The sequence below is a fragment of the Aquarana catesbeiana genome, linkage group LG12, assembly GCF_042186555.1.
Source record: "Aquarana catesbeiana isolate 2022-GZ linkage group LG12, ASM4218655v1, whole genome shotgun sequence".
In the NCBI taxonomy this organism is placed as follows: Eukaryota; Metazoa; Chordata; class Amphibia; order Anura; family Ranidae; genus Aquarana; species Aquarana catesbeiana.
Genome location: NC_133335.1, coordinates 78,405,024 through 78,431,688, shown reverse-complemented (window position 1 = coordinate 78,431,688; position 26,665 = coordinate 78,405,024). Strand labels below are relative to the sequence as shown.

The 26,665-nt window shown below is 44.4% G+C and overlaps 1 protein-coding gene across 4 annotated transcripts in view; it reads left to right on the top strand.

Annotated features, from left to right (window-relative positions):
- The first annotated feature begins 23,019 nt into the window (after positions 1-23,019).
- The window catches only part of LOC141114432 (zinc-binding protein A33-like), a 38,472-nt gene continuing 34,826 nt past the window's right edge, over positions 23,020-26,665 (top strand). The window contains exon 1 of one of the 4 annotated variants that reach the window (XM_073608100.1): positions 23,020-23,147. The gene's annotated coding sequence lies outside the window, so the exon portion shown is untranslated. The other 3 variants (XM_073608103.1, XM_073608099.1, XM_073608102.1) reach the window with 3 other exon arrangements.

The window sequence follows — 26,665 nt, the reverse complement described above, 5'->3', positions numbered from 1 at the left end:
AACCACTTGATCTTACCGGATCTAACGAATATCTATTAGCCTGAATGATTTTTGGCCCGCAAATTTGATAAGGGGGGGCCAGCCCCCCCTCATTAATCAGTTAATAAGTCTCTAATTATGTGAGATCTAAAAAAGATCTAACAAACTGCATAACATTTTTTCAAAAATTTTGATATGGGGGGCTAACCCGGCAGAGGTGTCTTTAGCTCCTACTCAGCATCCGTTGCCTGTGCCTCTGACTATCATCTGCTGTTTGAAGACTGCTAGCTTCCGGAATACGGACTCCTGCACAGGCTCTCATACCACTCCGCACTCGTGTGCTTCCTGTCTGCTCTACCAGGGGCTGCGAGTCGGATACGTAAGGGAGCCTACCCTCTGTCCAAGTGGACTCTCCGGTCTGGTAAGTGAGAGACCTGACACTCCCCTTTAGGTGATCCAACACACATCTGAATAAAATACTGACCTCCCCTTATAGCCAGTCCAACACACCAGGGGTATAGATAAAGAAGGTAAGGGGGAACAACCCCCACAGGATTTCCTTGATGTCAGGCTGGTCACATGCCTTGCACCTCTTCTATAGTGTGGGGGGGGGGGAATCTACGGTCCTGCAACTTTTGCAGGGGGAGTTGATGGCACCTATGGCCTTTGTATTTCTCCCCATCTGCTGCTGGTGAAAGAGAACCCACAATAAAGCTCCTGGTCCTCTTCTGATAATTCAGGCTTCAGTTCTTCTTTGTCAGGATCTATGATTTCTTCCATCATCATCTCTGTCGTCAGGTCCATCGGTGGTAACTGTGAAGAGAAGAAACATTATTACTGTAGAATATGTACAATGATAGCCTTTCTATTTGAAATATTGATGCACACACAGAATATAGAAGGTTCAAATACTTACTGTCTCCATGTTGAATGGTGGGCTTACTTCCCCAGCCTTCAGTTTCACCCAGTCTACGCCGTTAAAAAATCGGTGGCTTTGCAGATATTTAACATGCATCTCTCTTAAGCTTGGTGATTTGCATAGAAGCTGTAATAATATACAAAACAAAGGTTAACAAAGGTTAACATTGGTACAAATGCAATAACTATGCAATTCTTCTTTAATAAATATTAATAAAATAGCCATTTTCTGTCTGGCAACAGATGGTGTTCACTTACTTTGTCCGCTATGAGGTCCATGAGATCCATGCTGAAATCCTCTGGGAATCTCGGATACTGGTTGCAGATTGAGTCTGCGAGCACCTCATCGAGGTATAAGCCGATGCTTAAGTCGATGTCTGAGTCGGTGTCTGAGTTGATGCCTGAGTCGATGCCTGAGACAGTGCCTGAGGCAGTGCCTGAGGCGGTGCCTGAGACGATGCCTGAGGCGGTGCGTGAGACGGTGTCTGGGACGGTGTCCGAGGAGGAAAATGGATATTCTCCAGTCGCCATCTCATAGACTATAACTCCCAGGGAGAAATAGTCAACAGGAAATCCATATGGCATTTCCAAATAGATCTGTAGAAATATAAAAAAAATATAGAATAGTCATTACTGGTTGCTTTACTGACAAGAAGAAGGGAAAAGCTAAATGATCCAATACTCACTTCTGGTGCCATATAGGATGGAGTGCCGACTATGGACGTCAGGGCCTGAGAGGAATGCACATCCATTTCTGATAAGCCAAAATCAGTGATTCTGACATGTCCACTGCTATCGAGCAGAATGTTTTCTGGTTTGATATCCCGATGTACAATTCCTCGGTCATGAAGGGACTGCAGGCCACAAATGATCTCAGCAGTGAAGAATCTGATGGAGAGATAGAAAAGGTTGATATAAAGCATTTTTATGGTAATCTAACCCAGAAAATAACAAATCACGATTCTAATGCTCCAATTATCAGGTATAGTCATCTATTCTTGCAATAACTAAATCGTGTTGAAAGAAAATATTATGATAATGGTAGAATTTGGCACATAGAAGTGTTTTATAGGGATATTTGACATCGCTGATGAATATTTAACAAATATGCTTTGTGAATTCTCACAAATTGTTTTTTTTTATGATGGTAAAAGTGTTCAGATATGATTGAATGAAATTGTACAGTCTCTCTTAAAGTGTATGTAAGGCCTAAACAGAAAGCATTAAAAAAAGTTTCCCCGCTCCATTCAAAGCTACAAAAAATGTTTTACATTTACAAACTAACTCTATTTTTCTCAATCTCACTAGATGTTTGCTATGATATGTCTGATGCCTGGGACGTCTGCTCAGTGTGTGATTGTACATGTATGGGCAGAGCTTTCGTAGGACAGATGAAAGTCATACCTTTCTGCCACAATCTTGTATCTAGGACAAGCCTACACTTTGATGTAATCTATGTAGAGTACCATGTTCTACCTCAATCCCTCTTATTATGGTACCCTACTGATTTACCTAACTTATATCTTGGAAAATACCATATGTTATTTGATCTATGTACAGTACTATATTCTACCTCCATCCCTATTGTCATGCTACCCTATTGTCTTATCTATCTTATATCTAGAACAAGGCTATACATTGATGTGCTCTATATACAGTACTATGTTATACCCCCATTCTTATTTTTTTAGTAGCCCCACTGCCTTACCTTGTCATCTCAATAGTTAATGGTGCCCTTTTGTTTAAGAAGTTCCTCAGGTCTCCACCACTCAGGCATTCCATGACGAAGAATAAATGATCCTGTGCAGAGGAAAGAAAGATCCAGATTATAGAAATTATTTGCTATTTGAATCACTGTGAAACTTTGGGTAGATTGTGAGAAAGGTAGGTGTCAGTTACAGTGGTATCCTGAGAGGATAACCATTTAACACCAACCTCTTCCAAAAAATAAATAGAAGGTAAAGCCTTACCTTTGTCTGGAAGGTACCGTATCCACGAAGGCAGAATGGGCTGTTATAAACTTCCTTCAGTATGTGGCTCTCGTTGAGGGCTTCTTTGTAGTCTTCGCTTTTCTTGGTCTGGATTTTGACAGCCAACGGTTCATCAGTAGAGGTGTGTGATGCCAAAACCACCTGGAGGAAACGGAGAGAGAAATTAGACAATTAGAGATGTTCTTTGCCATTTAATACTTTATTTATGGAACCACAATAATTTTAGAATCACTATAAGGGCATTTTTTATCATCACAGGGTCTACAATGGTGAAACCGCTGAAACTCCGGGACCCTCTCTCACTCCTGGCTGGAGATAAGTCAATGAAGAATCCACCAAGAAAGGTGAGATCATCCCATTTCACTACACTCATTCCTTCATGAAGAAGTTGTTCTTGAAACTAAGTTTCACCACCCTGATTCCTTCTCTGTTATATAAAGTTAGACGCCTAATTAAATGTTTTAGATGAAATCAGCTAAATGCACTGCAGATGCATCAAAACAAAATATGTTTAATATAAATCTTACCATTTATTTTAATTAAAAATCAGCAACAACCTGAATAGAAAATCCTGTTCCCTGTCCTCCTGAAGTAGTGGTCTCTCTACAGAGCTTTGGCACGTCTCTTTCTGAATAAGAACCCAGAGCTCTCCAATCAGCTTTGATGATTTGAGAGCTCTAGCTCTGACTCATCAGGGGATATGCTGAACCACTGTAGAGAGACCACTGCTTTCCAAGAGGCTCTGCTCTGTAACATGCTGGAAAGCGACAGGCTTTTCTACTTAGCTGCTAAAGAAAAAAATAAGTAAACACGTTTTGTGTTAATGCACCTGGAATGGATTTATCTGAATACAATGAAAAGATTATTTTGGGCTTTAAGGCTGGGTTCACACTGCTGCGGTGCGGGAACGCAGCGAATTTACTGCGGGTTCCCGCATCGCACCAACTCGCACGGCAGTTCACACTGCCATATGCGAACTGCTGGGGAGTGTCATACAATGTTAATGACACCCCCAGTTCAGCCCGCATATCGCACTGCGAACTGACAATTCAGACATGTATCGGATCGCATAGGTGTGAACACCCATGCGATCCGATTCTGGTCCGAACAAAAAAAAGGTTCCTGTGCGAGTTTGGACCGAATGTGGTGCGATATCAGCCATACTATCTGTATGGCTGATATCGCACAGCACAGACATCGCATGTGATGTGAACAGCAGTGCGCTGCGAATCACATACGATGTCTGCCACCGCAGCAGTGTGAACCCAGCCTTAATTGTATGTCCAGCTCTGCAATAGCCACACAGACAGAAATAAAAATACTTTTCTTTCTTGGTTAGAGGGAGGGGATATCTGTCTGTGTCCTTGTTGCAGATTTTCTATCACTTCCTGTCTGGTGAAACCATTGTCAGCAGGACAGGAAGTGAGAGGAAAGCTCTCATGTAGCCCTGGATAGCAATAAAGCTAGACAGTGGCTCAGAACCTCTCTCACTATATCTGAACATTTTAAATCAGAGAAAATATCTGACCACTTACCTTTCCAAAACCCCCCTTTCCGAGAAGGCTATGAAATCTGAAGCCATCCAATGTCATTGGGATGATCCCCTTAGTACTGGGGCACTGATGGTCACTTTCTGGTGGTGTTGCAATGGGGATTTCACATTTTGGTGTAGTCTCAATGTAAACTTCACATGGTTGATTCTTAATGTGGACTTCAAATCTTGGTGGAGTCTCGATGTGGATTTCACGTTGGGTCTCGCTCACTGGGGCAGGCCTGCTGTGTGAGCTGCATCTGCGGTAAATACCTTGTACATCTGTAATAAAAAAAGGATTATTAGAACATTCACCTACATTTGATACATTTTTCTTTGTAGAACATAAAATTATAGGGAGTAAAGTTCAAAACTCCATTACCAGGAACAATAAATAAACCCGCCATGACACAGGGACTACTATTTTTTTCCCTTTCTTATAAAAATGCCGGTTGCCTGGCACTTATCCAACCCGCTGGATGGGATATCTTCTACAAGTCGGTTAGTCAAGAAGCCGGCAACAAGTATTTTAAGAGGTGTGATGATTTAGAGTTAAATTAGAAGGCAGGTCACAAATGAGGTTGTGAAGCTGCAACAGCTGCAAGTAGTTGTGTCACCTGTCTGGCTGTACATTGTGGCAGGGGTTGGTAAATCATCAGACCAGCTAAGAAAAATGGCAAATGTATTTTAAAAGAAAAGGGAAAGCTTTGTTAACGGGTAATATTGCTCAGAAAGTATGTATGTTATCCCTAAGATCAGACAGGAGATGGGTCACAGTAACTGTTTGTTTAAGGTGTCCTTTTATGAAAGTGCAGTAAAATACCGCTTTTCAGTTCTCAGGCATTCTCAGAGGAGATCGCTCTCCTCTGAGTGCCTGTTTATGAAAGTGTGTAGATCACTTCTCATGTTGAGTTGAGGAGCGATCTACAAACGCCGGGAACTCCTGAGAATGGCTCCTCTCACTGTAATCTCGTGTGATGTAGCGGGATTACAGTATGAGGAACCATAAAATACAAAAGTTTAACACAAATCAGCACACATTATTCCCCAACATATTAATAAAATAATAAAGATAAATTCCCCCTACACAATATACATTAACCTAATTATAAAAAAAACATTGTTTTTATCAATATTTAAAGATCATACATGTTCCTATTTAAATGTGAATGGTGTATAGTAAATGAATGTAATGCACATATGTAATGCAGCTATACACCATTCATATAAATGCAAAATACATTTATAATCATTAAAAAAATAATTTTAATAAAGTATACAAGTATAAATATTCATTAATAAATTAAAATAAAATATATTTCATTATAGATAAACATAAAAATTGATAAACTGGTGCGATGCGAGAACACTGCGAATCCACCGACTCGCATGTCAGTTCACACTGCCATATGCGAATCGCTGGGGAGTGTCAATACATTGTTAAGGACACCCCCAGATCAGCTTGCATATCGCACTGCGAACTGACAGTTCGGACATGAATCGGATCGCATATGTGTGAACACACATGCGATCCGATTCTGGTCCGAACAGAAAAAAGGGTCCTGTGCGTGTTTGCACCGAATGCGGTGCGATATCAGCCATACTATCTGTACAGCTGATATCGCACCGCACAGACATCGCATGTAATGTGAATGGCAGTGTGCTGCAAATAACATGCGATGCCTGTGCGATGTCCGGCATCACACAAGTGTGAACTGGGCCTAAAAGTTAACACCCCCAAATCAGTTTGCATATCGCAGTGCGATCTGCAAACTCGGACAGTAATCGAATCGCATGGGTGTGAACACCCATGCAATCTGATTCTGCTGTGGACCAAAAAAAGGGTCCTGTAAGAGTTTGGTCCGAGGGCAATGGCTGAAATCGCATCGCACAGAGATCGGATGTGATTTTGCACTGCGGTGCGAATCACATCCGATCTCGGACACCGCAGCAGTGGGAACTGGCCCTAAATCATATTGCATTTGCACCAAAATGGTACAGGACCCTTTATTTGGTCCGCACTGGAATCGGATCGCATGGGTGTGAACACCCATGCGATCCGATTCCTGCACCATTACATAGTTCGCACTTCGATCTGTGAAATGATCTGGGGGTGTCATTAACTTTACATTGACACCCGCAGTGGTGCGCAGATGTCAATGTAGGTGCGATGTGAAAACCCGCACAGGAATCACGCTGGTTCACGCATCGCACAAGTGTGAACCCAGCCAGAGACGTGAACATCTAAAAAAAATATATATATATATATATATCTATATATAGATATATATATATGTATCTATATATAGCTATATATAAATATATATATATATATATATATATATATATATACATATACATATACATATACATATATATATATATATATATATATATACACTATAAATTCCTATCCTGCTGGTTTTGGGGTGTGTAATGGTGGGGAAGGTGTGCTCTGACTGTTTGGTGAAAGAAAGAAGTCAAAAGACTTCTTTCTTTCTCCAGAATATCAGCCAGTTTCAGGCTTCTCACTCTGATTCTCCACTTCTGAAATGGTGAATCAGAAAGTGAGAATTCTGTCACAGATCGCCAGTGAGGTGTGGAGATCGCACCTTCATAAACTGGCCGTTTCTGTGAATTCTCACTGTGCTGAGATAATCAGCGGAGAACATGTTCTCCGCTGATTATCTCAGTTTCATAAACTGGTAAAGCGCTGAGATCAGCGGTGAGACTCGGGATCGCCGCTGATCTCAGTTTCATAAAAGGACACCTAAATGCAGTGTGATGTGGAGTTTGGATTCCATTTGTTGGTGTATCTAAATCTGCAAAGTATATCTAACACTTCCCTCCTCCTAGACTGACAGTGCTGCTGTCTGCTGTGCCCCTGTGCTCCTTCATCCAGAGTGGAGGCACTGTAATACAGGAGGTGTATTACTGGCCAAATCACCAGGTTTAAAACAGAGTGAAAAAGACAAAAAAAAAGTAAACTAATAAAGCTGCATTACATCACATTTTTGGTTGTGGGTGTAATGCCGCTTTAATTTTTCCTTAAACATTGTATTGTATGCGGGGTTACTTTTATGTCCATGTTGCATGTTTCTGGTGGCTGGTTGGCACCGCCATCTCATTGGTTGGCACTGAGGTCCTCAGCCCATCCTGTAGTAAAGTGCATGCAAAGCTTCATCGATCAGAGCTGTATACAGAGAGCCAAGTCTCATCCCTCCGCTCACACCCACCTCTCTGCCAACTGACTTTATTTCTTAACAAGCTTTGCATGCACTTTACATGCAAAGCTTGTTAAGAAATAAAGTCGGTTGGCAGAGAGGTGGGTGTGAGCGGAGGGATGAGACTTGGCTCTCTGTATACAGCTCTGATCGATAATACCCGGGACTCCAATGATACCCAACATCCAGAATTGAGTGTAATTCTCAGTGCCATATCGCACACAGACTGTCATCAGTGAGGATATAGAAATCATGGAGGACACAAATCTCCACCAATGAGATTCCAGTTACTGGGCCACCTAACTGACAACCCTCTCCCCCGCTGACAGTGACTGTTAATGATCTGTGGAAGAGGCTTTCATTGTTAGAAATGAACAGAGCCATCATCCTACAGTCCAAGGAGACCAAAGAGCTGCTAACAGTTCTAAACCTGTCCAAATAAAAATGGGATCTGTAGGGATCAGACTGCAGGGTTGTGTTTTGTAAGATTTACTATTTGCTTCACTTAATTTGAAAAAAATCTGCAGATTGTTGTTTACAAGACACAACCCAGAAATTCTAATGTGGACCAGGCTTGTCTTCTTCCCATCCACTATGTGATTTACTTCCCACACTGCTTGTTCCAATGCATGTCGATCCAGGACTATGTGTGCCAGTCACTGTGCCCTGTCCATGGCCATCCCTATACATATGTACATATGTCACCTGTCATCAATGGGGAAAATTAGAAAATTCATCTATCAATATTCACAATACTCACCACTCCAATCCTCGGTCTTCTGGGTTGTGCCATAGACTTTATAGCCAACACCAAAGCATGCAGCGGCTGCTCTAAAGCATCCGCGCAAAAACACTTGAGCCCTCTTCATTTTTGAGGGCTTGTTTGGGGTATCTGCAGGATGTTCAATGATACCTCCTTCCATAGGTGGTCTTCTAGTGGTCTGTTTATCTTTGGTGTTAATGTGATAAACAGCCTTTTTACACTGAAAAAATCTCATTCTGGAAAATAATCCAAGTACGCTCTAAGCGTGAGAGAATGAAATTAAAATACAATTGAATCAAACGAAATCACTAGAATGAAATCGCAAGCAAAATATCGCCAGAGAAAAAAAACAGGTCTGCACTGTTCAGTAAACACTCTGGGACTGGCAGGATCCTACTGAGAGCTTCCTTATAACAGGGCAACTGATGACATCACAGTGGTTACCTGTTTGTTTTTTCAAATCTCTGGCACCGAGCCAAGAGTAACTGACGTTCTATTTTTAGATCTCTGGCACCCAGCCAAGAATAACTGACATATATCCTGGTGTGTTAGCTTTGTGAATTCAGTCTCTAGGCTCAGTATACAGATCTCACATTTTTTATTTTTTTATTAAAGTGACATTTACTTTGATTGATATTTAAAATTTACAGTCCCATGGCTTAAATAAAGATCTTTATTCTTATGTTAGCACTGTGAATTGAGTCTTATCACATCATATAAAGCTTTCCTGTAGGTCATATATTTTCATTTCTCTCCCTTTTTTTAATCATCTTTTAATTTATCATTATTACCCAAAATAATTGCCTTTTGTTTTCTGATCCTTTCAGTATTTTTTAGTAGTCTTAAAACCCCGTCTCCTGACATCAGTCTGAACTCTTTTTAAACTCTGTGTGCAGTCTAATCCTACGTTCACACTGCTCTGCATTTCCAGTACCTTTTCTGGTTGCCTGCATCTATGAAAAAGGGACATGTAACTCAAAAAACGCACCAAAAATGCAACGCGGTGCATTTTTGCAGCATTTTCCATTCATTTTCAATTCAATGGGGAGCTGTGGTTTTCAAGATGCAGCATGCAGGACTTTTCAAAATGCACCATGCCCAGTGGTGTGAAGGGTCCCAAAGGGTTTACAGAATTTTTCCCTAAACCCAAAACAAACCTGCAATAATAAACACTTTCACACCTAAGCCCATCTGACATTTGTTGCTTACAAGATAAAATCCATATTTTTTGCTAGAAAATTACTTAGAACCCCCAAACATTATATATATATTTTTAGCAGAGACCCTAGGGAATAAAATGGTGATCGTTGCAATATTTTATGTCACACGGTATTTGCGCAGCAGTCTTTTAAACGCATTTTTTTGGGGAAAAAGGCACTTTCATTAATTAAAAAAAAAATAAACGGTAAAGTTAGCCCAATTTTTTTGTATAATGTGAAAGATGATGTTACACAGAGTAAATAGATACCCAACATGCCATACTTTGAAATTGCGCACACTTGTGGAATGGCGACAAACTACGGTACCTAAGAATCTCCATAGGCGACACTTTAGAAAAAATTAACGGTTACCAGGTTAGAGTTACAGAGGAGGTCTGGTGCTAGAATTATTGCTCTCACTCTGACGATCACGGCGATACCTCACATGTGTGATTTTAACACCGTTTACATTTGCGGGCGCAACTTATGTATGCATTTTCTTCGCTGCGCGAGCATTGTCCCTTTACAAAAAGAAAATCTGATCACTTTTATTGCTGTCACAAGAAATGTAAACATCCCTTGTGACGGTAATAGGTGGTGACAGGTCCTCTTTATGGAGGGATCGGGGGTCTAAAAGACCCCAAATCCCTCCTTTGCACTTAAAAGTATTCAGATCGTCAAAAATGGTGATTCTGAATCCTGTCATTTTTTTTAAATCGGCACCATTGGCAGCTGAGTAAACCAGAAGTGATATTGTGACGTCGCTTCTGGGATTTTACATCGGAGCCCCGATCGGAGCCGAATCCGGCTTTGTTCGGGTCTCAGCCTAGCCAGCGGATGTGCCAACTGCTGGCTCGGGTCTTCCGGTGGGACGGGAGGCCCGGGAAGAGCGGCAGAAGGTGGTGGGATGGAGGAGAAGAACAGCCGAGCGGCTTTTAGCTAACTCTAAAAAATGGTTCCGGGGTGATGCCTGCAGCTGCAGCCATCATGCCGGTATAACCCCTTCAAGCGGGCGTGAAGGGGTTAAACAACAGTGCCTGTAATATGACACTATCAGAGCTGTTGACAGGAGAGGCTGATGATGTAATGTTGTATAAATCATTTTTCTCTGTGCTCCCTCTCTCTTGCTGGCAGTTGGGTGTGGTTATTTCCAGTCTTCCTGATGTTATCTTTCAGCTGGTATGTAGAGGATGTTGGGGACTAAAGCCTCCTACACACGGTTCGATTGTTGGCAGGGCATTGTCTGTTGACAGACTGTTGTCCTAAAATCTGACCATTAGTACGTTCCTTCTGACAATTGTTGTCCAACTTTCTGCCAACAAATATTGGATGACAGGCTAGTAAATTTTCGGCGGACAACGGTTGGTTGTCACCCCAAAGGGTGGTGCTCAAGAGCTGAAATTCCTCATAGTATGCCACTATGTACGCGTTTGTGGAACGACAATTTGTGTACCGTTAGTATGCAAGACAAGATCCTGGCACACTCCCTTTTGACAAAAATCAGATGCTCGATTGGCAAACAATCATACCGTGTGTACAGGGTTTTAATCTTAATGGGTCTACAGCAGATTACACATAGAGCTCAGTGATGTCCGCAAACTAGGGATGGGCTCAGGCGTGTTTGAATTGTACCCGCCAGCAAGCCCTCACTGCACACCGCCAATCATAGGCAGTGAGGCATTTCCCGCATATACACGCTGTCTATGATTGGCGGCTTGGATAGTAGTGGCGGCTTCCTGGCCGGTATGATCTGAACATGCCTGAGCCCATCATTACCGCAGACATGAGGAACTGCTACTGCCAGAGAGGTGGAGGTGTGAATGCCCAGACCTATGCTGATCTCTTTTACTTGTTTTATCCTTTCTCTTCTCTATCAAAAAAAGAGAAAACAGTTTTGACTTTCATAATGCTTCAAATTTTCTCTTGTGCTTCATTATAAAATGCTCAGTTCTGTAGACAAAATGGTTATTTACTAAACACAAACCATATCCTACATTGTACTTGTTTCAGAAAAGACTGATGAACAATAAAGGCTTTGGGAGGACACAAATTGATCTCTGTACATTCAACTTGCCTTGGGCAAACAGTCTCAATAGAAGTGGGACTTTTATTTCTAGATAGGAAATCTGTCACTGGTCTTGAAACATCCTATTTATGTCAGTGATTTCTTGGACTGTATTTCTGCAATAAAAAAGAAAAAAGGAATAAGAACAAAAAGGAAATTTTTGTTCAGAGGCCGCTTGTATAGCTCCCAACTGTCCCTGATTTTGTATCAGTGTCCATCAGTGCAGTCTATCAGTGTCCATCAGTGCCACCTCATCGGTGTCCACCAGTGCAGCCTATCAGTGTCCATTAGTGCCACCTAATCAGTGCCCACCAGTGCAGCCCATCAATGTCCATCAGTGCCACCTCATCAGTGCCGCACAGTGCAGTCCATCAATGTCCACCAGTGCCACCTCATCAGTGCCCACCAGTGCAGCCCATCAGTACCCACCAGTGCAGCCCATCAGTGTCCTTCAGTGCCACCTCGTCAGCCTCATCGGACAATCTACATTCAGCCAGGTTAAATGTACATGATTGAATTGGGGAGAAGGACCTACTGTACCTGCCAGCCAGCTCAAATCCAATCCACGCTCTGGGGATCTCAGCACTGCTGCTCCTACTCCAAACCCGACCCAATACTTTGCTGCACCTGCAGCCTTGGCCTTCTCCTGACCACGCAGACTGTATCAGGGCGGGGTCTGAAAGTCAGTGGTGCTCCTGGCTTTGTCCCGCCCCCTCCCCTGCGCTCTGTGAACTACCGCTGCGGCGATGACAGATGGCAGAGCAACCCAAGCGGCCATTGCTGCCGTACTCCTTTCAGCCACTCGGCTGCTCTGTCTTCTGTCTGTGGCTGAATGACAGGCCCAGCAGGCGCTCGTGGGTATATGTGATCCAGCTGCCAAATGTGGGAGACTTCCGCGACACTTGGGACGTCTGCATTATGGTCTACAGCCTTTGCTTGCTGTATATCAGTCGTCATAAAAGTGCCAGCCATTTGGATATCACATGCATTAGGAGACACATGACTCTGCATTAGTGGAAGTAGCACCTCAATGAGATGAGGGTGATCCAGAGGATGAGAGATGCTCTGGAGAAGTCCTGGAGGCAAGCAGGGGACGAGGGGGCTAGAAGGCTTTAGGTTTTGGGAGGACTGTTTGGGTGATATTTTAAGATGAGGTTGGTGAGCTTGGGGCAGGGTTGTGGATGGCTTGTGTACGTTGTTAGAATTGTGGCCAGGTGTTGGACTACAAAAACATGGAGAAGAAGGCATTGTCCTCTTTACAGTCACTTTTACTTTCACTTTCTACTGCTATGCTGGATGTTGTGTTGTCTCCTCCGGTCAGCAGAGGGAGATCTATAGCCAGAAAACTCCATGGACTTTTTTCCAGAATGATGAGATTCATGGATATTGTAGTCTGAATCATCAATCACAGAATGGGACTTATGGACCTTTACAATACAGTTCCTATGAGACTTTGAAGAAGGGGAGTGGTGGAAAAGTTTTTACCAGACTACACTGGAAACCAAGATTTGCACACCAGTCCTGCTACACACAGATTATCTATGGTGCGAGTGGCCAGAGCCGGAGGCTGAGACCTGGGGGTGGAGACACCCAGTGGAGTGCAGCACAGACCACAGCGATTACATCTACACTGCTGCTACAGGGAGAACGGAGCATCCTATCACCACTTTCTTCCTACCAATGATCAACAAAAGGCATTCTGTGGAAAGACTGAGGGCGCTCCCTTCTGCAGTGAGAGTTCACAGCTGCTTCAGGGACTGGCGAGAGGGCTCACTTCTCATTGTTCATGCTGCTGGTAGGGACTGAATTACTAGAGGCAGGACATATACTGCACCTAACCCACAATTTTACTACATCTTTACCGCACTTATACTGCATGGTGGTTTACTAAAACTCTTGTTAAGTGCACCAACGCTTCTTAAAGGTCCCCAATTATACCCGGCAGAGGAACAACATAAAGGACTGCCCCTCCCGTAAAACCACACTGCAAGACCCCTTTGTTCCCCTCTCCCATTTTTTAATTTTTATGGACAGTGCCAATCCCATTGGTTTAGGCCTAGTATAGCCCCCATTAGGGCACACTGGCAGTGTAGTTCCAGCAATTTGTTAGATCAACCTTTATTGCTGCTCATTGCTGCACTTAAGGTGCCGCTGCTACTATGTATACTGACCTGGACATTATGAGGGGGATTTACTAAAACTGGTGCACACAGAATCTGGTGCAGCTCTGCATAAAAACTCATAAAAAATCAGCTTCCAGGTTTTAATGCCAAAGCTTAATTGAACAAGCTGCAGTGCCGTGGTTCTCAACTCCCTCAGGACCCACCACCAGGCCAGATTTTATGTATTACCTTGGGGAGATGCAGACAAGAATACTGCAATCACTGAGCAGCAAATTATATCACCTGTGATGTATTTTAGTTATCTTGCAAACCTGGCCTGTTAGTGGGTCCTGAGGACCGGAGTTGAGAACCACTGAGTAGAGGCTAACTGGCTACCATAAGGGTGATAACCCAAAATCTCGCCCAAAAAAGGGCGGTGAGTCATCAAAGCTTAGGCTGTCATATACCAAATGACCGTATCCGCATTATCCGCATTGTCATTTGGTATATGACAGCCTAAGCTTTAATGACTCACCGCCCTCGGCCTGTGAGTCCACCAATGCTGGTAAGAGTTCCTCATCTTTTCTCTATGTTGGGGATCGCCACTGGGAAGAACAGTATTTCATCTTGTGTCCATCATCTTTCGTTTGAGCAGCATATGAGGCATTATGGGACTGTCACTTTATAATTGATGAACCCATTTTGAGAAGCAGATCACTACATCTGATTTTTATACATGCTTTTGATGTTAGCACTGTTTCACTTGGTACACTGTGCATATTGTTTATTTCACTCTATTGACCATTTTTGTCACAGCCAGATTTGATTATTTACTCATGCTCACCTGCATAAGGGGGTTGTTTTATGTTCATTTTTTAATGTGACCTACATACACTCACTTTGGATATGCCATATTGGCATATGTGGTACAACTTTTATTATTTTTTTTGGGCGAGATTTTGGGTTATCACCCTTATTGTATAGTGTGAATATTGATAGTTTTACACACGGATATCCCCTTTTTTTCTTTTGGGGCCACTGCCCTAGGTCGTTTTGACACTGTATTAGCGCTACACTTTATTTTTGTTTATCATCCGTACACAATTTGTCTGATTGTAGTGTTGGCTGCTTTTCCTTTCATGTATGATTAGCGCGGTATTATTCTTCTATTTTTTTGATTAACTGGTTACCATGCACAGCTGCACCAAATTCTGAGTGATCCGATTTAAGTAAATCTTCCCCTATTTTTCATTTGAGGCTCGGTTCACACTTAAACTGTTTTAGGGACAAATCAGGGCAGAATCTTTGCCTGAATTCGGCCCTGAAACAGAGGAAAAGACGCACAGAGTTTCTGTGCAGTGCGCTCCGCAGCTGACCCGGAGACATGTGAACCGGTTCCATAGAGAGCCAGTCATATTCTCCTGCTATGCGAATTGGATGCGGTGAAATCCACATCGAATTCGCATAGGTGTGAACCCAGCCTTAAGCTTAGCCCTTATTGGTAGCCATTTTGTGTGCTGAACTGTGTTACCACAATTGCCAATTTGAATTTGCTTGGTTAATAACCTTACTGAGTGATCATACATTAAGCTTACCTTTGCTAACTGGTTTGGTTCCTGCTCTTGATATAGCACTATTATTGGGACTGCCAGCAGGGGCAGATCTAGGATCTAGGGGGGTGCTGGGGTGGGCCCCTTTAGAACCAGTAATGTGGGTAAGGTGCCAAGAGGAATTGAGCATAATTCATTGCTATGGTGTTGGCAGTCAGACTGTCCATATGATGAAAATGGATTATCTTGATTTAGGGATTCAGAAGTCCTGCTTCTGTCCAGACCTGCCCGGCCTCCTTCCATCTGCCACGATGCAACAGCCATGTTGAAAATGTGAAAGTAGGACTCTATTTGTGAAGGGTGGACTCTAATACGAAGGGAGCAGACCCTGATGCAAAGGAGGGGGCTCTGATGTGATCAGGAGACTCTAATGTAAAGCGAGAACTCTGATGTGAAGAAGGGACTCTGATGTTAGGAGGAGGCTCTAATGTGAAGGGGGGCTCTGTTGTGAAGGAGAGCCTCTGATGTGTAGGGGAGACTCTAATATGAAGTGGGGTGTGGGGCTCTGATGCATAGGGGACTCTAATATGAAAGTGGGAGTCTGATATGAAGCAGGCTGACTGGTGTAATAGTGGCTGGTGGGGGAACTTTGATGTGAAGAGGGAACTACAATGTGAAAAATGCCTCTGATATGATGGGGGCTCTGATATGATCAGACTCTGATGTCTTGATGGAATACTGATGTGAAAAGAGCTAACTCTAATGTAATGAGAGGGGAACTCTGATGTAATGAACTCCGATGTGAAGCAGGCTGACTATGATGTAATAGTGTGTGTGTGTGGGGGGGCTCTGATGTGAAGGGTGAACTCCGATGTAAAGAAGGGACTCTGATGTGAAAGGAGCTATAATATATGAAGGGGGGGGCTCTGATGTGAAGGGTGAACTCCGATGTAATGGAGGGACTCTGATGTGAAAGGAGCTTTAATATATGAAAGCTAAGGGGGGACTCTGATGTGAAGCAGGCTGACTCTAATGTAATAGTGTGGGGGGGCTCTGATGTGAAGGGTGAACTCTAAAATGAAAAGGGGCTCTGATGTGATAAGCCACCGGGGTATCAAACTGGTGGCCTCTGCCTGTGGGAGTCATGCTTGTAACTATCAGCTGTGCAATGCTTCATGGGACTTGTAGTTCCACAACATGGAGGGCCCCCAGTTTGACACCTGTGTGTGGGGGGAGATGCTGATGTGGAGGGGGCTACCTCTAATTTAATGTGGAGGGGTCCGATGTAAAGGTGGTTGACCCTGATCTAATGGGGGACCCTGATGTGAAGAGGGTTGACCCTGATGTAATGGGGGACTCTGATGTGAAGAGGGTTGACCCTGATCTAATGGGGGACTCTGATGTGAAGGCTGTTGACACTGATGTAATGGGGAAATCTGATGTGAAGGTGGTTGACCCTGATCTAATGGGGGACTCTGATGTGAAGGGTGTTGACACTGATGTAATGGGGGACTCTGATGTGAAGGGTGTTGACACTGATGTAATGGGGGACTCTGATGTGAAGGGTGTTGACACTGATGTAATGGGGGACTCTGATGTAAGATGGGATGACCCTGATGTAATGGGGGACTCTGATGTGAAGGGGGTTGACACTGATGTAATGAGGGACTCTGATGTGAAGAGGGTTGACCCTGATGTAATGGGGGACTCTGATGTGAAGGGTGTTGACACTGATGTAATGGGGGAATCTGATGTGAAGGTGGTTGACCCTGATCTAATGGGGGACTCTGATGTGAAGGGTGTTGACACTGATGTAATGGGGGACTCTGATGTGAAGGGTGTTGACACTGATGTAATGGGGGACTCTGATGTAAGATGGGATGACCCTGATGTAATGGGGGACTCTGATGTGAAGGGGGTTGACACTGATGTAATGAGGGACTCTGATGTGAAGAGGGTTGACCCTGATGTAATGGGGGACTCTGATGTGAAGGGTGTTGACACTGATGTAATGGGGGAATCTGATGTGAAGGTGGTTGACCCTGATCTAATGGGGGACTCTGATGTGAAGGGTGTTGACATTGATGTAATGAGGGACTCTGATGTGAAGAGGATTGACCCTGATGTAATGGGGGACTCTGATGTGAAGGGTGTTGACACTGATGTAATGGGGGACTCTGATGTAAGATGGGATGACCCTGATGTAATGGGGGACTCTGATGTGAAGAGGGTTGACCCTGATGTAATGGGGGACTCTGATGTGAAGGGTGTTGACACTGATGTAATGAGGGACTCTGATGTGAAGAGGGTTGACCCTGATGTAATGGGGGACTCTGATGTGAAGGGGGTTGACCCTGATGTAATGGGGGACTCTGATGTGAAGAGGGTTGACCCTGATGTAATGGGGGACTCTGATGTGAAGGGGGTTGACACTGATGTAATGAGGGACTCTGATGTGAAGAGGGTTGACCCTAATGTAATGGGGGACTCTGATGTGAAGGTGGTTGACCCTGATGTAATGGGGGACTCTGATGTGAAGGGGGTTGACACTGATGTAATGAGGGACTCTGATGTGAAGGGGGTTGACCCTGATGTAATGGGGGACTCTGATGTGAAGGGTGTTGACACTGATGTAATGGGGGACTCTGATGTAAGATGGGATGACCCTGATGTAATGGGGGACTCTGATGTGAAGAGGGTTGACCCTGATGTAATGGGGGACTCTGATGTGAAGGGTGTTGACACTGATGTAATGAGGGACTCTGATGTGAAGAGGGTTGACCCTGATGTAATGGGGGACTCTGATGTGAAGGGGGTTGACCCTGATGTAATGGGGGACTCTGATGTGAAGAGGGTTGACCCTGATGTAATGGGGGACTCTGATGTGAAGGGGGTTGACACTGATGTAATGAGGGACTCTGATGTGAAGAGGGTTGACCCTAATGTAATGGGGGACTCTGATGTGAAGGTGGTTGACCCTGATGTAATGAGGGACTCTGATGTGAAGGGGGTTGACCCTGATGTAATGGGGGACTCTGATGTGAAGGGGGTTGACCCTGATATAATGGGGAACTCTGATGTGAAGGGGGAATGGTGATGTGAAGTGGGGACTCCCCTATGTGATCCAAGGAGAGGGTGACCTCATCATCCAGCCAGGTCAGTTTCCTTCAGCCCAACAAATACAGTTTGGGAAGGGGGTCCCTTGTGATTTCTCTTCCTTTCATGGGGTGCTGTGAGTGAAAAAGGGGTTGAGAAACACTCCTAATACAGGTTCTCTTCATTGTGACCATGTAGAGATGTGCACCACCTCTGCACTACTTGGAAGTCATTCCAAACAATACTTCTGGGTCGTGATTGGTGGTAGAGAAGGACACGGAGTGAGCGGGGAATGCTGCTTTCCTGTGTAGCGCAGGGGATTTACTACCTAAACTATCATGTTAATGATAAGTTGTTTTCTTAAATAAGAGTTTGGCTCCCTCTAGCGTCCTTTTAATGCTATTGAGACTTTTGAACCAGTCTTGTAGTCAGAGTTACAAAGCATTGTGGGGGATGTGGTTTAATGAGAAAAGGACTCATGTGTTAACTTAATTCTTGGAACTACTAAACCCACAATGCCCAGCCACAGACCCACAAGGCAAAGTTATTGCACTGCATGCTGGGTCAGCAAATAAAAAGGACAACACGGGCATTTTCCGGTCTCTTGGGACGCCATTCAATACCTAAAAAAGGAGCACACTGCTCTCTACCACCATGCTGAGGATGGACACATGCCACAGATGAGGACTCCTGATTTTATCATGTCTTTTAACTCAACAATCTTGTAAGTGCTTTTAACCCTTTGTGCACTCTATTAAATTTTACATACTGCACTTAGAGGCGCCTTTCTTTTCCTTTTTTATATCTTCAGAGTTGCTTCTCCTCTAACCAAAGTGCTGCCAGAAGTGCCATCTCATCACTATCATTTCTCTGACCAGCTACCCACCTCCACCAGAGCGCCCTTATCACCTCTCTGCGCCATTCAATACCTGCATGCAGTGAGGTCTGTGATTGTGACCGGAAGACTGCGGCTTGTAAGGCGCGGAGCGGAATTGATCGGCCTCTGAGGAGTTCCAGAGCAGAGCCGGCTGGATTTGAGTGCAGAAGGACCTGAGGACTCCGGACATCTGGAGTTTCCCAGTGTTCCGGCCATCAGCCATCTGACGGAGTGGTGCGGTGTAACCGCGCCAGCCCTGGGATCAGACGAAGATCTCTGGAAAGGAGTTCAGAAGGAACCCTACAGTACCTGAGCCTGTTGTGGTGAGCGGGCACTTGCCCAGACCAATAGAATACACTGTTTGCTGGTGAGACTTGTAGTCCCACAGAGGTGGCCCGGCTTACGCATAGGCTGTGCACAGCAGAACTCTGGAGTTCATTATAACCCATGCTGTAGTAGCGGTACTGCATTATCATTACAGTTCATACAGGAGTGCTATCTGTTCGTCACCACCTAAGGAATAGTTCTCTTTATAATCATCCCTCTACAGTTCTGTTAGTTTATGCTTTCTCATGTGGATTACAAATAACTGCAGTTCAAATCAAAGATCTAGCTGAAGAATAAAGAAGACAAAAAAACTCTAGTCACTATTAGCAAAGCCTCAGGATGTTACTATCCTCTCTGAACATTGAACTGCAGTCTAGGGGGAGCCCTAGAGTATAGAATTTAATATTATACTTCATTGTCCTATTTGTGAATGTAATATATTTGGGGTTGGTGTGTACGTTGAGGCTGCAGTGGGAAGGTGCTCAATATCAATGTTTTATGGTATTGGGCATTTGCCCCACTGTGCACCTGCCTGCATATACTCTACATGGTGATTGCTGAATTCTCAGGTTCATGCACACATTGATTGCAGTCTATTGTTATTCTTTAGGCCTCATGCACACGGACGTTTTTACAGCCGCTTTTTTGAGCATTTTTTGCAGCTTACAAAACGCCTGTCTATGTTAGTCTATGGCTTCGTGCCCACCTAGGCGTTTTTGAGCTGCAAATGGCATAGGTGTTTTTAAGCTGTAAAAAAAAAAAACCAGGACCAGTGGGTTCTGAGAGGCGTTTTTCAGCTGTAAAAACGCTCTAACGCTGAAAAACGCTCAAACACAGCGCTCACCAACATTTTTTAACGTTTTTGATCCATTGAAAAAAAAATAAATTTGAAAAAAAAAACGCTAAAAAACGCTAATGTGGAAAATGCTAAAAACGCAAATAAACGCTAAAAAACGCTATTGCAAAAACGTTGAAAAAAGCTGAAAAAGTAAAAAAAAATCACTGCAAAGATACTGGCGTTTTCATAACGTTATTTTAACATCCCGTGTGCATGAGGCCTAATATCCAAGTTACCACAGTGTTTACGGTGCAAACTATTTTCTGAGTAAACTTCCTAAGTGGCTAATTGACTATTTGTGTGAGACTCTATTTATTATTACAGCTGGTGAAGTGACGGGTTCCAAGGTGATGGTAAATATACTGTACAGTGTGTCATTACTTTGTTTCTCTTTACCACTGGGTCTTATATTTAATATTACCATACAGGTGTGCCAGAGGGGTCGAGACTGTTCTTGGGGATGACAGACAGGGTACAGGATTATACATTATATACATTCATCACCAGCTCCTAGGGGGGTAGTGCTTCACTAGTATCTATCACTAGTAGATACTACTAGTATCTTCTCTGTGAATTTTATTATTATTATTATTATTATTATTTTAATACAGGATTTATATAGCGAGAACAGTTTACGCAGCGATTTACAAAATTGAACGCTGTCTCAGTTGTTCTCCAGTTATTGAAGAAACTCATTACATCATTTTGTAGCTGAATACTTCAGTAAAACAACGTTCTCAGGGACAAATCGTAATTTGCAGTTAATACTAAACACTGCTCTTATATGCCGGTGTTGTGTCGATTAGTGCCTCCTGTCGAATAATGCCTCCACTACGTCACACCAGCTGGCATGACGTAAGACTGCACATGCGCAGTTCGTCGGATGCATTTTCCGACAGGAGGAACAGAAAACAGTGTAGGAGAGGCACAGTGTGGGGGTACCCATAGAGTGTCTCTACATCAACCCCAAGCTTTGTAATTTTGTGACCCATGGTCAGGGAGCACCGGTACCGTGAAGACGGTCAACATTGTGGCCCTGGTAAATCCCCAGTAAAAGGTCCCCGAACCTCAAAATTTTTATGAGGTGCAGCTGTGCTATCTGGGAAGAAGGGGTGCAAGTTTAGTGTCACTAGCCCATTCGGTCATCGAATGGTTGAGGAGAAGTGAAATTCGCCACAATTTGGCCTGATTTTTCTATAGACTCCCATGTTAAGTGAGGGGCCTACTTTGGGGAGTCAGTACCGGCCTTCCTTTGGTTCCCTGGACCCGAAATTTATTGCACATATAGCAATGGCTCTCCACTACAAGTGTGCCAAGGTGTGATTTGACCCGGTGGGTCCCCGGAAACCGGAGCTCAAAGTCGCCCCAATATCGGCAGTTTTTCCCCTAGGCGGCAAAGTGAAGCGAGGGCCAACCGTAGGGTCTCCCCTACAAGTGTGCCAAGTTTGGTGTTCCTAACCCCAATAGCCGAGGAAATATTATCCCCCCAAGTTAACCATAGACTCCAATGTTAAATGTGCGGTTTCTACCAGTTGACCTTTTGGGGTGCTATCGGCCCGCCATAGGTTCCCTGAACCCCAAACTTGGCCAATGCGTACCCGAAGAGCATCCCCACAGCCTCCCGGTGTCGGTGTATTTTTAAGACCCATAGAACTGGAGAGCACCATGCACGTCTTTGCCGGTGTTGTGTGAGGGGGCCACCGGTCCCCGAAAGTGTAGGGGGGTGCCATTCTGTAGAAAAGGCCTGAAATATTCAAATAAGACCTACCGGAGCCTTCCCCGGTGAACCGGGTCCGAGTTACACCGTTTCAAAGTGCCATTTTCCGGTTACCGGAGGGTTCTGGTTGGGGTTCTGGGCCCCAGTTCGGTGTGGGGGTACTCATAGAGTGTCTCTACATCACCCTTAAGTTTTGTAATTTTGTGACCCATGGTCAGTGAGCACCGGTACCGTGAAGACGGTCAACATTGTGGCCCCGGTAAATCCCCAGTAAAGGGTCCCCGAAACTCCAAATTTTTATGAGGTGTAGCTGTGATATCTGGGAAAAAGGGGTGCAAGTTTAGTGTTGCTAGGCCATTCGGTTGTCGAATGGTTGAGCGATAAGTGAAATCCGCCACAATTGTGCCTGGTTTCCCCATAGACTCCCATGTTAAGTGAGGGGCCTATTTTGGGGAGTCGGTACTGGCCTTCCTTCTGTTCCCTGGACCCGAAATTTCTTCCACGTGTAGCTATGGCTCTCCCCTACAAGTGTGCCAAATTTGGTGGGATTTGACCTGGTGGGTCCCCGGAAAACGGAGCTCAAATTCGCCCGTTTTTTCCCCCAGGCGGAAAAATGAAGCGAGTGGCCCACTTTGGGGAGTCGGTACCGGCTGCCCTTCAGTTCCCTGGACCCAAAATTTCTTCCACCTGCAGCCATGGGTCTTCCCTACAATTGTGCCAAGTTTGGTGGGTTTTCACCACGTGGGTCCCCGGATATAGGAGCTCAAAATATCTCCTCTAGCCTGTCCTACACTGTGCCTCTCCTACACCGTTTTCTGTTCCTCCCATCGGAAAATGCATCCGACGAACTGCGCATGTGCAGTCTTATGTCATGCCAGCTGATAGGGAAAACAGCTGCTGTGACGTAGTGGAGGCATTATTCGACGGGAGGGGAGGCACTAATCGACAAGACACCGGTTATTACAATCAGGTCTGACCTGCCTGCTGTTTATGTCATCAGCGTGTTACTATGAAGACAGCAATGTGAGCTCCATAGTCAGAAACTGACAGTCATCCTTCCCCCTCCAGGCAGGCACAGAAATAGAAGGGTTGGGCTGAGCTCTGGCAACTCCCTGTGAGATCTTTGAACTAACATGGAGAAACGAAACAGCTGTGAAAATGAAACCGATCGTCTGCCTTAGTCAGGGCTTTTCCTGGTGAGACGTGTACAGTCAGTGCTGTCAGCAGAAGCCTTTTAGGAAATATAATAGAAGCAGAATGTGCTGAATAGGACATCCAATAATTAATAATTGGATCAGCTTTTTGGACTATGCGGGTCACATGATTACACACGGGTATGTTTGGTTTATGCATTCCTCTTCTTCCTCTTCTTCTTCTTCTTCTTCTTCCTCTTCTTCTTCTTCCTCATAATAATATTATACAGAATTTATATAGCGTCAACAGTTTGTGCAGTGCTTTACAAAATTAGGAAAGACCATACCGGTTGGTCGCTCACCAGCCCCACACTTACCCAATCTATCGGGCTTCCCCTGCATCTCCTCCTCCTCGGCATCATGGCAGCTTCCGCCGTGCATATCCTCCTCCTAGGCGGCCAATAGGAACGCATCTCCTTTAGGCCAATCGGGTGACGGGTCTCATGACCCACTTCGTGATTGGCCGGGAGGAGAATCAGGAAGAAAATAGCGAATATTCATTGGCTATTGTCACACAACTGGGTGGGCTCACCCTTTTTTCGAATCCTTTTAGAGCCTCTGGCTCTAATCATGTGCTTCAAAAAAAAAAAAAAAAAATCCCCATTGGAATCCATGTGTCCGGCGCCCTACATGCAGATTAGGGGGCCAGATGCATGGATGGAGGGCGGCGCCCCTGCGCCTTGCATTACGGGCAGCCACTGGTCACCACCAATATCCCACCCCCTATATCCATAAAACGAAGAACATTGTACCTTACAAAAAAAAAATACTCTACCCCTACCCATTACATCCAGACAGTAAGGCTAGGTTAGCACGTGCGCGTTCCCGCTTATCATGTGTAGGGCAGCCTATTCATTTCAGCTGGTTGTGGATTTTCTCTGACACCACAGCATAAGCTCAAAAGTAAGCACAAAAACAGAGTAGATGAAGCTTTAGCTCCACAGTGATGTTGCAGTAAGAAGACTTAGCTATGAAAAATATAAAATAATATCAGCAGCACTTCAAACATAGCTCCTCATTGCTGTATTTATTAATTATCAGCAAAGTGACTGCCTACAACAAGGTCTCCACCTAAATGCCAACTTTCTTGACACATTTCACCACTTCAGTCTTGCTCCCCTTATACTTGTTAGCAAGCCAGGAGTAGCGAAATGCGTCAAGGGTTGTTTTTGAGTGGAGACACTGTTGTATGCAGTTGCTTTGGTGACAAATAATAAATACAGAAAGAGGAGCTAAGTTTGGAGTGCGGCTGATATTTTTTTTCATAGCTTGGATGGAGGGTGGAGACAGACTATAGTAGCCAGCACCCAGATTGTCCACCTATGATAAGTGAGTCTTGAGTGAAGCTATGGCTTTATGAAGATTAGGCAGTTAGTTCTGTGTGAGAGACGAGGCTTTTTTTCAGCAGGAACGTGTGGGAACGCAGTTCCGGCACCTCCAGAACTGAATGTATGGAACGGCAAGGGGTGCTGGGGTGTGCTATAGGGTCTATTGATGCTGGCTGCTGGGAGATCTATTTTTTTATGGAGGGAAACTATTTTTGCAAAGGAAGGGGATCTATTGTTGCTGTGGAGGTCTTCCACAGCTCCTTCTGTTGCTTGTGGGGGATCTATTGTTGCTGGGGGTGGGTCTTATGTTGCTGGGGGGTTAATCGTTGCTGGGACGGATCTACTGTGGGGGGGAGGGTTTTTTGTTGCTGGCTGCTGTTGGGTCTATTGATGTTGGCTGCTGGGGAATCTATTGTTGCTAAAGGGGATCTATTTTTGCAGGGGGGATCTATTGTTTCTGGGGAGGTCTTCTGTGGCTCAGCAGGGATCTTTTGTTGCTGGGGGTGGGTCTTATGCAGGGTTTCAATCGTTGCTGGGAGGGGTGTACTGTTGAGAGTGGGGTCTAAGGTTGCTGGCTGCTGGAGGGTCTATTGATGCTGGCTGTTGGGAGTCCACTGTTGCTGGGGTGGATGTATTTTCACTGGGGTGTCCATTGTTTCTACATCTATTTTACTGCCTTTCTTGTTATCATTAGCAATTCCATACAAAATACTTTTTGTACCACCACAAAATGTTACTTGGTTCTGTATTCTCTAAAAGGAACGGTGCTCGGAGGTGGATAGGGGGCAGAGTCAAGGGGTGACTCAGAAGGTAGGAGCTCCTGTACCTATTCTCTTAGAAAAAAACCCTGGTGAGACATATCAACAAACTTCCATATATGACCGAAACACACAGATATCTGTCACTGGGCTTACATAATCATCCTCGGTACCCCCGCAGAGTGTGCAGATCATATGCTTGGGAGCGATCAAGGAAAGTTTGGGCAGTAAAGGGGCACCCTGAAAGAAAGGGTGACATCATTCCAGGATTATTTTGGATGAGGCTTTTCTGACCTTCCATAGGAGGTCCACATCAATGGGGTAAGAGACAGTGTGAAAGGGGTGTTGATGACATCTACCCTTGGTTACACATAGTCTGTTTTGGTGGGGAGTATGGTTTGAACCACTTCTGATGCAGAGTCAAGAATTATTTCTACTGTCTCACTCAATTAAACTCTTTTTAACGCAGCACCTGAGTTTTAAAAAAAGACTGCGCAGCAGTATCTGCTCCAAGGTTTGCTTATTCAGCAAAAGAGTTTGTTCTGATGAGAGTAGATGAGGGAGGAACAGTTTTGCGATATACACTATACTGTCAAAAGTATTGGGACACCTGCCTTTACACGTACATGAACTTTAATGGCATCCCAGTCTTATGCCCTGTACACACGGTCGGATTTTACGACGGAAAATGTGTGATAGGACCTTGTTGTCGGAAATTCTGACCGTGTGTGGGCTCCATCACACATTTTCCATCGGAATTTCCAACACACAAAGTTTGAGAGCTTGCTATAAAATTTTCCCACAACAAAATCCGTTGTCGGAAATTCCGTTCGTGTGTACACAAATCCGACGCACAAAGTGCCACGCATGCTCAGAATAAATTAAGAGAGGAAAGCTATTGGCTACTGCCCCGTTTATAGTCCCGACGTACGTGTTTTACATCACCGCGTTCAGAATGATCGGATTTTCCGACAACTTTGTTGTGTGACCGTGTGTATGCAAGACAAGTTTGAGCCAACATCCGTCAAAAAAAATTCATGGATTTTGTTGTCGGAATGTCCGATCAATGTCCGACCGTGTGTACAGGGCATTAGTCTGTAGGGTTCAATACTGAGTTGGCCCACCCTTTGCAACTATAACAGCTTCAACTCTTCTGGGAAGGCTGTCCACAAGGTTTAGGAGTGTGTCTATGGGAAGGTTTGACCATTC